This window comes from Salmo salar, chromosome 01, assembly GCF_965601325.2.
Source record: "Salmo salar chromosome 01, fSalSal1, whole genome shotgun sequence".
NCBI lineage: Eukaryota > Metazoa > Chordata > Actinopteri > Salmoniformes > Salmonidae > Salmo > Salmo salar.
This window is the reverse complement of record NC_138291.1, coordinates 152,755,668-152,766,635: the sequence shown is the minus strand read 5'-3', so window position 1 is coordinate 152,766,635 and position 10,968 is coordinate 152,755,668. Positions and strand designations below refer to the sequence as shown.

At 42.9% G+C, this 10,968-nt stretch overlaps 1 pseudogene across 1 annotated transcript; it reads right to left on the bottom strand.

The window, feature by feature from the left end:
• Window positions 1-614: 614 nt before the first annotated feature.
• On the bottom strand, window positions 615-8,812 carry LOC106566186 (ATP-dependent RNA helicase DDX54-like; annotated as a pseudogene). The gene is made up of 20 exons (XR_014392124.1): window positions 8,759-8,812; window positions 8,406-8,582; window positions 7,606-7,739; window positions 7,435-7,504; window positions 7,192-7,355; window positions 6,947-7,012; window positions 6,820-6,861; window positions 6,478-6,695; window positions 6,279-6,340; window positions 5,989-6,120; window positions 5,672-5,875; window positions 5,350-5,481; window positions 4,912-5,130; window positions 4,213-4,286; window positions 3,928-4,112; window positions 3,638-3,776; window positions 3,419-3,532; window positions 3,255-3,350; window positions 2,991-3,094; window positions 615-2,718 (listed from the first exon to the last, which is right to left on the bottom strand). The product of XR_014392124.1 is annotated as an ATP-dependent RNA helicase DDX54-like (transcript).
• Between the last annotated feature and the right edge of the window lie 2,156 nt (window positions 8,813-10,968).

The window sequence follows — 10,968 nt, the reverse complement described above, 5'->3', positions numbered from 1 at the left end:
CGCTACAGGCTTCCTTCTTTTCCCTGTCAACTTTGTTAGCATTGTGGAGTAACTATGTTGTTGATCCAGCCTGTTTTCTCCTATTACAGCCATTAAACTCTAATTGTTTTAAAGTCACCATTTGCCTCAGTGAAATCCCCGAGTGGTTACCTTATACTCTCTGGCAACTGAGTTAGGAAGGACGACTTGTATATTTGTAGTGACTGGGTGTATTCATACGCCATTCAGTGTAATTAATAACTTCATCCTGCTCAAAGGGATATTCATTGTCTGCTTTTTTTTTTTTTACCCATCTACCACTACCACATTGTTTATGAAAATGTATAACACTCCAAAATATACCGTAACCCTAAAGATCTTTATTTATTAAATGCATTTATGGTATGGTATTCAGGTGAGGTTATCTATGAGATTATGTGTTTACTGTTGTGCGCATTCAGTTTGCCTACAAAATAGCTTTACCTTCTTTGCAAGGCATTGGAAAACCTACCTGGTATTTGTGGTTGAATCTTTACAATTAAGCTTACAGATAATTGTATGTGTGGGGTACAGATATGAGGTAGTCATTCAAAAATCACGTTAAACACCATTATTTCACACCGAGTGAGTCCATACAACTTATTAAGCACAATTTTACTCCTGAATGTTTTTAGGCTTGCCCTAACAAAGGGGTTGAATACTTATTGACCCAATACATTTCAGCTTCTCATTTGTAATTAATTTGTACAAATGTAAAATAATAATAACAACATGATTCTACTTTGACATTATGGGGTATTGTGTGTGTAGGCCAGTGACTTTTTTTGGTAATTGAATACATTTTAAATTCAGGCTGTAACACAACAAAAAGGTGGATAAAGTCACGGGGTGAGAATATTTTCCAAAGGCACTGTACCTAGCAGCCGTCTTCATTTACATTGCGTAAATTCACAAACAGAAATGGAAGCCACAAATGTTCATTCCAGCAGAGCTGGCCTACAGATAACTTTGACCATAGATAACGTGTGATAGCATGTAGACATATCATGAAACAACTTGCATCTAACCACATCCAGATGGAGTGTTTCTCCAGTCACGTCAGCTCACTTGCTCTGCAGTACAACGGCAGGACTTCAAAACACACTGCATCTCTGACCTTGTTTTTAGGTTTAGGGTAAGCTTATATATATATATATTTTTCCTGTAAAGTTCAAAGAGGGACCACAGAAAATAGGTTTGGTAAGTTTGTTCAACTTCACACATTCTGTACATAAATTATGCTGTATGCAAAGTTGGCTACAGTCAACAAAAACAATTGGATATGGAAAAAATGATCTGCAAAAAACATACTGACTGTATTTAACTAATGTAGATTTTAGTGTATTAATTTAGGAAATGAATACTTTTGTAGTATATTAAAATATAATAAGAAAAAAAAACATGTTTTGAGGAAAGAGTTTTGATCATGTATATTACTTTTCCCTCTACTATAAAGCCCTTTCCCAAACACGTCCTGTTAAGTATTTAGAACACAGCTATCTTAGAGCCGAGCGACGGGAGGCGGGACGTTGGCTTTGTGGCTCTTTGCTGACAGAAACGTTCCCCAATTCTCCTTATTCTAGTGACCCTCCATCTCCACCACACTCTTGTCCCGGAGTCAATCTCTCAACACCCCTCTGGTTGCTCCGCTGTCAGCTGGGTCAAATGAATACAGATGTCTGAAATGAAAACATGTTGGTAGTGACCCAAGCTCCTCTGGCAGACCTCTCTCTAGGCTTTACTGACACCTTCTGGTAGACTGGCAGGTTATTCTTTGCACAAATGTGGTTGACCTCATCGAACTGTTCGACTGCCCAGCAAAAACAGGAATGAATTTCACACTGCTCAATGGGCAGCTTTGTATAACCTACTGTCATGAGTTTCTCTGCTCCTCCTAGGTCTTTATAATAAAGAATGACAGTCACAAATAACACAATCACTGTTTAGCTTTGAATTAATAATATACACAAACAAATATATTGAAATACCAATACATCTGGATAAGTTATGATGCAAATAGATCTGTAAAATACAAGTTTCAATCGCTCTAGCCGTCATGCACTGTCCGCATCCAGGTTAGGGGCACAGAAAATGTGGACACGGATCTTACCATGACACCACACTGCGGTGCCATACACAAAGCTCTGCAAGCACCCTTTGGGTTAGGGTGCATCTCAATTGTCTCAAATGGCTTTCTCGGCTTGTTTCTCTTCCTACATATGCACTGACCGACCAGTCCAGATGGAGGAGGGGGGTCATGGAGAGGAAGGCAACTTTAAACTATTGACATCCACCCACCATATCCCTCCAACTTGGGATCATAAGCTTCTCCATCCATTGCCTCATCTCTTTGCCGATTCTTCCAACTCTCACTACCTCTTTTCCCACATACCTCATCTATTCATCACCCCCTCCCTCACAGTCTCTTGTTCATCTTGCCCTTCTTGTGGACACCACGGCCAAAGCCAGACTTCTTCTGGTCATTAAGGCGGTGCTTGCCCTTGCCCGGGAGCTTCTTCAAGCCACCACTCTGCAAGAACCTCTGTTTTTCTGTCTTCTTGAGCTGCTTTAGGATCTGGTCACCGTTCTTCAGCTCTGAGCATGGGCCCCGGGAGCCACCACCCCTCTGCTGGCCTGGGGGACCCAGGGGCTGGGAGTTGGGCCCGCGGGATGGGCCACCTCGGCCCCGGTCTGGCCTGCAAGAGAGGGGAGGGAGACAGGGTTAGAGAAGGGCAGCATTTCAATTGTTTTGCATTATTTCATCATGCTGTACTGAAAGAAACATAGCAATTTTGAAAGTACATCAAACTGGACATTGCTCTTGTTTTTACTAAGTGTTTTGGAATAGATCTTAGGTAGTAGTAGAGCCCAAAGACGAGCTTGGAGAATGTCCCAAAGGGATGTCAATGTCTGCTTTACTTACAGACCCCACATCATACCATCACAAACTCTAGCTAGAGCCTTCTGATGAAGTGCACTCCTACCTCCACCCCTCCTCCCTCTGCCTCCAGTCTCGCCATCTGAATCTCCACCCCCTCCGTCATCCACCTTGTACTTCTTCTTCCCCTCTTCATAGCTGAGAAACAGGGTCAAGGAAATAAAACACCCTTATAACACTGCAGTGGTACAATTACAAGTGAGGAGTTACCAGTATACACAATAAGCTGAGGGTGTTGGAATTTCCTTATTAATAGCTTTCATCAGTAAAGATCAGTTTGAGATGACAAAAAGGATACAAGTTCTTCTTGTTCATCTGTCCCATCTCTGTTCTCTTCTTCTTCTGGCCTGCCTCCTTTCCTGTTTCTTAGACGAAGCGCTTTCTCTTGCGATCCCTGCAGAGAGATGATTTATATGTCACTGAGGTTGCATGGTGTGTGTGTGTCATGGTGTTCCTTCTTACCACTTCATCATGTGTTTGTGCTGGTTGAGTCTGTCTCCTTCGTCTCCCATCAGGTCCAGTACAGCAGTAGAAGCATGCTGCTCAAACGTTGTGCCTTCTGTTCCCAGGCTCAGTCTGCAAACCAACACTGAGTTATATCACCATTATCCCACATTCATAGAATGACTATTTTGGTATTGTGTAAAGCAGAAAGGACTGTGTAGTCAGCCTTTCTCATACCCTCTCTCAGAGTTGAAGTCTTTGGGTCTGTAGTTCTCATCGCGGCCAGTCTGTTTGGTCTTCTTACTGTCTGGCCTCTCTGCCTCGCCGTCATCCTGTGGCTTCCTCCGCTTCCCCCCACTACCTCAGAGAACACCCCCTGGTGGAGAAATGACAGAAGTACAGCATAATTGGTCATATGATACTACCTTGTCTGTGGTGGTGCTATACACTATTGTTGACTTGCAATGGAACACGTACATGCTAGGTTTTATACCAGGTAGATGGATACTTAGAGTATAAGTGCTAACCTGAAGGTCCTCCTCTTCACTGTCCTCCTGGTCTGTCATGTGGAGGGCAGAGCAGTGACAGGAACATGATACCTGCCGTCTGCAGCCAGAACCAAATTATCCACCAGCCGTGTGTCCCTAGAACGCTTGGCAAGCGTCACCATGCTGGCGTTGGTCTTGCTGTTCGAGCTGGTCTCAAAGATTGTCTGGAGAAAAAGTGCTGTGGTCGTTTAAACAGTATTACTACAGGTTAGTCATTCATTCATAGAGAATAGCTTCCGATATGCATTTCCGATCTAAACTCACAGCTTTAGCCTTGTAGCCCTTAATGCAGGCCACCATTTGAAGGCGCTCCAGTTCCATTTTCTCTAAGCCTGACCCTGAAAATAGACCAAAGCATTGTGGGTTAATATCATAGCAAGAGTAAGGGAGCATATGTGTGTGATTTTCACGAGAACCCTAGATCTGATGAGGATCCACTGAGACAGTAACTTCATTGATGTAATATCCCACATTAAAGTGCACTGGTAAAGTAGTGAATAGGTCAGTCATCTAAAGGCCCAACGAGTGTGCTCGCATATTCTCTTAAAAGGCCGCTTGAAAAACATATTGGAATGCCGTAGTCAGTATAGAATTCCTCAAACTAGATAAGACAAGAAATCGGTCATTAATTCTGACGTTTATTCATTCTGACATTTTTTTCCAAGATCTTAGTTGTGGAATTTTACATCTAAGATGTTTTAGTGCAGTATTTCTCAAGTGAAAAACTTTGCATGAAAACAAGTCGTCTATCATTGAATGTCAACAAATACATAATTGAAGAATCCCTACTGTTGACCAATGACCGACGAAGGGGCGTAGACTTGGATACCGAAATTCAGCTTGCCTAAGAAAATACAAATTGTACATGAACAGCCGGAAAACCCCTTGCCGACAACCAAAACGTCGTCATAATATATGCACAAACTGTTCCGAAGTGTTTCTGATGCGGACACCTTTACTGACCTAACAGTGGGTGGACAGCCATGCTGGGTAGCTCTGTGTTCTTGACCCGTTTAAAGGATTCTGGTGAGGGCATGGGCCGGGACTTGATGTACTGCTTGTAGGCGTTGTCCGCTATGCGGCGCAGGTTCTGCAGGTCATGAGAGTTCTCATGGGCCGTGATCAGCTGGGACTCATCATCCAGGATGCTCTGGGGAACACGACCAAACACACCGTCCGACTCTGGAAGGAGAGAAACATAGAAATTAAGAGGAGATGGAGAAAGAGAGTGATAGAGTGAGTGAGAGGCACGAGGAAGGGACAGAGACAGAAATATATGAAAGTAAGCACGAGAATTGAGTATCCATGACAGAAAACAAATGTGACAAGACAACTGCAGGGGTGAGCAATGGGTCCATTCCCTCACACTGTGTATAACATGTTTATGTCCAGTGCTGATACCTTGTTGATGGTCAGGTGTAGCCAGCTGAAGGGGTCTCCCCAGGAAGAAATAGAGGTCAAAGACAAAAGGTATCTCATCTGTACACACCAGGCTGTAGGCAGCGCCACTGCGGCCTGTGGGTGCCACTCGACCTGGGGTTGAAAAACCAGAGATGAGACAACAATGGTGAGGAAGGTGTATTTCATTACACTATATTTTATTGACTCAGATGGTTGTCATTGGCCTTTCTTTCCAACGTACATAAGTTACAATTCAAGATAACCTAAAACAGTATGTTGGCCATATTATAGTTCTAATGCTCCCCCTGTTTGTGTTACCCACCAACTCTGTGCAGGTAGAGCTTGGCTTTGGAGGGGAAGTTGTAGTTGATGACATTGTCCAGCAGGGGGATGTCTATACCGCGAGCAGCCACGTCTGTAACAATTTGGCCTTGCGGTGGACAAATTGACCAATGTTGATCTTCCTGGCAGTCTGGTCCAGGGCACTGTAGATGTAGGCACACTCCACGCCCTCAGAGGACAGCAGCTAAACATAATGTAACTCTGTGTTACCCTCAAAACTTGTTTAAAGGTACAAGGCTGAGGACAACCAAACCGTATTCAATGACTAGCTTCTCCTTCTATTCACGAGGCTCTCACCTCTTTGAGGTACTCCACATGGTGTTTGGTGGCAACAAAGACTACTGTCTGCTCCTGGGGCTTCGCCACATTCCTCAGCAGGTGGAGAAGCAGAGCCGGCTTATCATCCATCTTCAGGTGGAAGAACGACAGCTGGGAGAGAAGAAAATACAATGTTATGCTACAACTTTTATATTATGTCATTGAATCAAACACAGGTTTCACATTTCAACACTTTAAGGGATTCCAACTGAGTGAAACCAAACTTCAAATTGTGTGAATGTGAGTTTTAGCGAGTCTTTTAGCTTGACCTTCAGCAGCTCACTCAGCTTGCTGTCCACGTCCAGACGAATCAGCACCGGCTCTGTCAACCCTGCACAAAACACAATCCTTTCAGAGCACTACACATCTTGCCTTGTATACAACTCAATATCAAAAGGCTGCACAAGAAGGCATAGGTTATGGGTGGGCTTTATATTGCCATTGAAGGGATGTTGTGGCTGGGCTTACCAGCTCTAGCAAACTCCACCAGTAGTTTGGGCAGGGTGGAGGAGAACAGTAGTGTCTGTCTGTTGTCTGGAAGCCTCCGGATGATCTCCTGGAGCTGGTCAGCAAAGCCCATCTCAAACAGCCTGTCCGCCTCGTCAAACACAACGTACTCCACGCTCTGTAGCTTCAGGTTCATCTCCATGACAACGTGCATCAGACGACCTGGGGTACCAATAATTCTGTAGACAGAAGACTTAACTCAAATCAACAGCACAGAACAACAAAAACTACAACCTTATTATAATTTAAAATTGCATTATAGCAAATTACAGCAGTACATTGTGAAGACCATATTGTACATACATGTCTGGGTTCTCATGAAGTGCAGCAAACTGATCATCCATTCTGAAAAGAAACAAGACGTTCAGTTGATGCTCGAACGCACAATAACAATTTAACACAACAAGACTGAAGATTTAATTAATAATACCTGTCTCCACCAAGGATCAAAGCAGTCTTAAGGCCCAACTGAAACACAATAAAATGAATGTAGTTACTATTTTCTGGTACTGCCCAATGAACAAAACATACTATACCTAAAAAAATGACAAAGATTAACCCCATTTACATAAAGTAAAAAATAAAAAAGGTTAAATAAAAAAAGTTATGTTAGGGCTGTGACGTTACCAATATGGCAATGTTTTTTCAATGCAAAAATGAAAACATGAAGCAGACAACTCTTTGGGCCTTAAAAACCTGCTGAATGAGAGCCTGGCCCCTGTCTGGGCCTGGGGGGCCTTCAGCTTCTCAAACATGGGCACCAAGAACGCAGCTGTCTTCCCACTGCCTGTCCTTGCCATGGCAACCATGTCCTTGCCATCTAGAATCACTGGGATAGTCTGAAAGGAGGAGAGCGGTCTTGTAAATAATCTAGCTGATATATCAGTGAAATGTAAAGATCCAAGGGCATTGGCATACCTTTCTCTGGATTGGAGTAGGGACTTTGTAGCCCTTCTTCATGACCCCTTTAAAAACAGGTAACTGAGACCTGCAATTACCAAAATATGGCTGTTAGGATATACACAGGACACATTGCTGTATAAAATCTTTAATTGTCTCAAAAAGATGGCCTACAGGTAAGCCTACCACAATTTCTTACCCATGGACTGGAAGCCCCCAGACTTATTTTTCTTCTGAGCTCTGACCAGCTCCCTGGTGTCAGGTTTCACATCAGACAGGCACTCTGATGAAGCTCCAGGGAACCGAGGTAACTTTCATTCAGGCTGAAAAACAGATTACATTAAATAACATGACATTTCCATTTTGGAGATGGATAAGCTCATAATCATATCCCACTCAAAACCAAATCTAGCATGACTTTAATATTTTCTCATGTAATTGGCATTAAATCAATTCTAGACCTGACATTACAGAGACCCACAAAAGAGGCGTATTTATTACGCTGATTCTGGGTCGTCACTAGTTTACACAGCCACAAATGGCTAAACCCCACCTATTTCTACAATCTCTCTTCATACGATCTGATTTTAAACATAACCCTAGAATTAACCCCAACCACAATGCTAACCTTATGCCTAAACTTAAATCCTGACAACAACAAAAATATTTGTTTCATAAGTTTTTACAAAAGACAATTTTGACTTTGTTGCAACTAGTGACAACCCCGATGGTCTCTGTTGTAAAACGTTTATTAAACGGAGCGGGACCTACCTGAATTTGTCCAATAGAAACTCTCGTTTTAGTTGCAAAACGGAACATTTACACCCTGAGCCAAGTACTCGAGACAAGTTGACATCCAATGCTATCTGCCTAGTTAGCATGTTAGCTAGCTAAGTAAATTCATAGCAGGTAGACTTACATAAGTTTGCTCAATTTACTAGAGCAAATTGTTTACCTAGCTACAATAACAAACATGAAATGGTTCTTACAGAATCATCGTCCATAACTTTAGCAGCAACTTCGAAGTCCCCACCATCCGACTCGTCAGGCTCCCGGTGGACAATGTGTCTCTTTTTTTCATCAGATTCTTCTTTCTTTGAGACATTGCGATAAGTATCTGCACCGTTAACTTGTTTAACTTTTGAATATTTAAAAAACGAATGGTGCTTGCCAATGAATCAGCAACTCAGAACATGACAACAACACAGAAAGCAGACATTTTTGAAACACGTGAGAATCTGCACGTAAGAATCCTGCGTCGGCGCATGATATGACGTCATTGTGTTTTCTCTTGACGTTTCGTTCTTGTGGGGGGACACTTATTTTCACCGCACTTCCATACCTGGGACACACTGGGCGTGTTCGAGCGTAACACCTTTGTCAATTCGGTGACCATCGTGGGAACTGCCATTCAAAGTGTGTTGCATTATGGGGATAAAAATGGTCCAATTTGCAGTGGTGTACATTACTTAAGTAAAAATACTTTCAAGTACTACTTAAGTCGGTTCTTTTTGTGTCTGTACTTTACTTTACTATTTTTATTTTTGACAACTTACTTTTACTTCAGTACATTCCTAAAGAAAATAATGTATTTTTTACACCATACATTTTCCCTGACACCTAAAAGTACTTGTTATGTTTCGAATTCTTGTCAGGGCAGGAAAACGGTCCAATTCACACACTTATCAAGAGAACATCCATGGTAATCTACTGGCTCTGATCTGGAGGACTCACAAAACACAAATGCTTTGTTTGTAAATTATGTCTGAGTGTTAGAGTGTGCCCCTGGTTTGCTTAAAATAAGGAACTTTAAATGATTTATGCTTTTACTTTTGATACTTAAGTACATTTTATCAATTACATTTACTTTTGATACTTTTTATTTATTTATTTAACCTTTATTTAACTAGGCAAGTCAGTTAAGAACAAATTCTTATTTACAATGATGGCCTACCAAAAGGCAAAAGGCCTCCTGCAGGGACGGGGGCAGGGATAAAAAAATAAATATATTTTTTAAATATAGGACAAAACACACATCACGACAAGAGAGACAACACTACATAAAGAGAGACCTAAGACAGCAACATAGCAAGGCAGCAACACATGACAACACAGCATGGTAGCAACACAACATGACAACAACATGGTAGCAACACAACATGGCAGCAGCACAAAACATGGTTCAAACATTATTGGGCACAGACAACAGCACAAAGGGCAAGAAGGTAGAGACAACAATACATCACGCAATGCAGCCACATCTGTCAGTAAGTGTGTCCATGTTTGAGTCTTTGAATGAAGAGATTGAGATAAAACTGTCCAGTTTGAGTGTTTGTTTCAGCTCATTCCAGTCGCCAGCTGCAGTGCTGAAAAGACGAGCGACCCAGGGATGTCTGTGCTTTGGGGACCTTTATCAGAATGTGACTGGCAGAACAGGTGTTGTATGTGGAGGATGAGGGCTGCAGTAGATATCTCAGATAGGGGGGAGTGAGGCCTAAGAGGGTTTTATAAAGAAGTATACATTGAGGAGTATACCACCTCCGTCATCGGCTTCATCAATAAGTGCATCGACGACGTCGTCCCTACAGTGACTGTACGTACATATCCCAACCAGAACCCATGGATTACAGGCAACATCTGCATCGAGCTAAAGGCAAGAGCTGCTGCTTTCAAGGAGCAGCACACTAATCTGGATGCTTATAAGAAATCCTGCTATGCCCTCAGATGAACCATCAAACAAGCAAAGCGTCAATACAGGATTAAGATTGAATCCTACTACACCGGCTCTGACGCTCATCAGATGTGACAGGGCTTGAAAACTATTGCGGACTTCAAAGGGAAACCCAGCCACGAGCTGCCCAGTGACGCGAGACTACCAGATGAGCTAAATGTATTTTATGCTCGCTTCGAGGCAAGCAACACTGAAGCATGCATGAGAGCACCTGCTGTTCTGGATGACTGTGTGATTACGCTCTCGGTAGCCGATGTAAGCAAGACCTTTAAACAGGTCAACATTCAGAAAGCTGCGGGGCCAGACGGATTACCGGGACGTGTACTCAAAGCATGCGTGGACCAACTGGCAAGTGTCTTCACTGACATTTTAAAACTCTCCCTGACTGAGTCTATAATACCTACATGTTTCAAACAGACCACTATAGTCCCTGTGCCCAAGGAAGCGAAGGTAACCTGCCTAAATGATTACCGCCTCGTAGCACTCACGTCGGTAGCCATGAAGTGCTTTGAAAGATCATCAATAGCATCTTGTTCATCATCATTCAACGTGGCGAGAATCTGTCTCCGCACCATGCGCTCTCACCAATGGTGTCCCCCAGGGCTCTGTTCTAGGCCCTCTCCTATTCTCGCTATACACCAAGTCACTTGGCTCTGTCATATCCTCACATGGTCTCTCCTATCATTGCTATGCAGACGACACACAATTAATCTTCTCCTTTCCCCCTTCTGATAACCAGGCGGCGAATCGCATCTCTGCATGTCTGTCAGACATATCAGTGTGGATGACGGATCACCAGCTCAAGCTGAACCTCGGCAAGA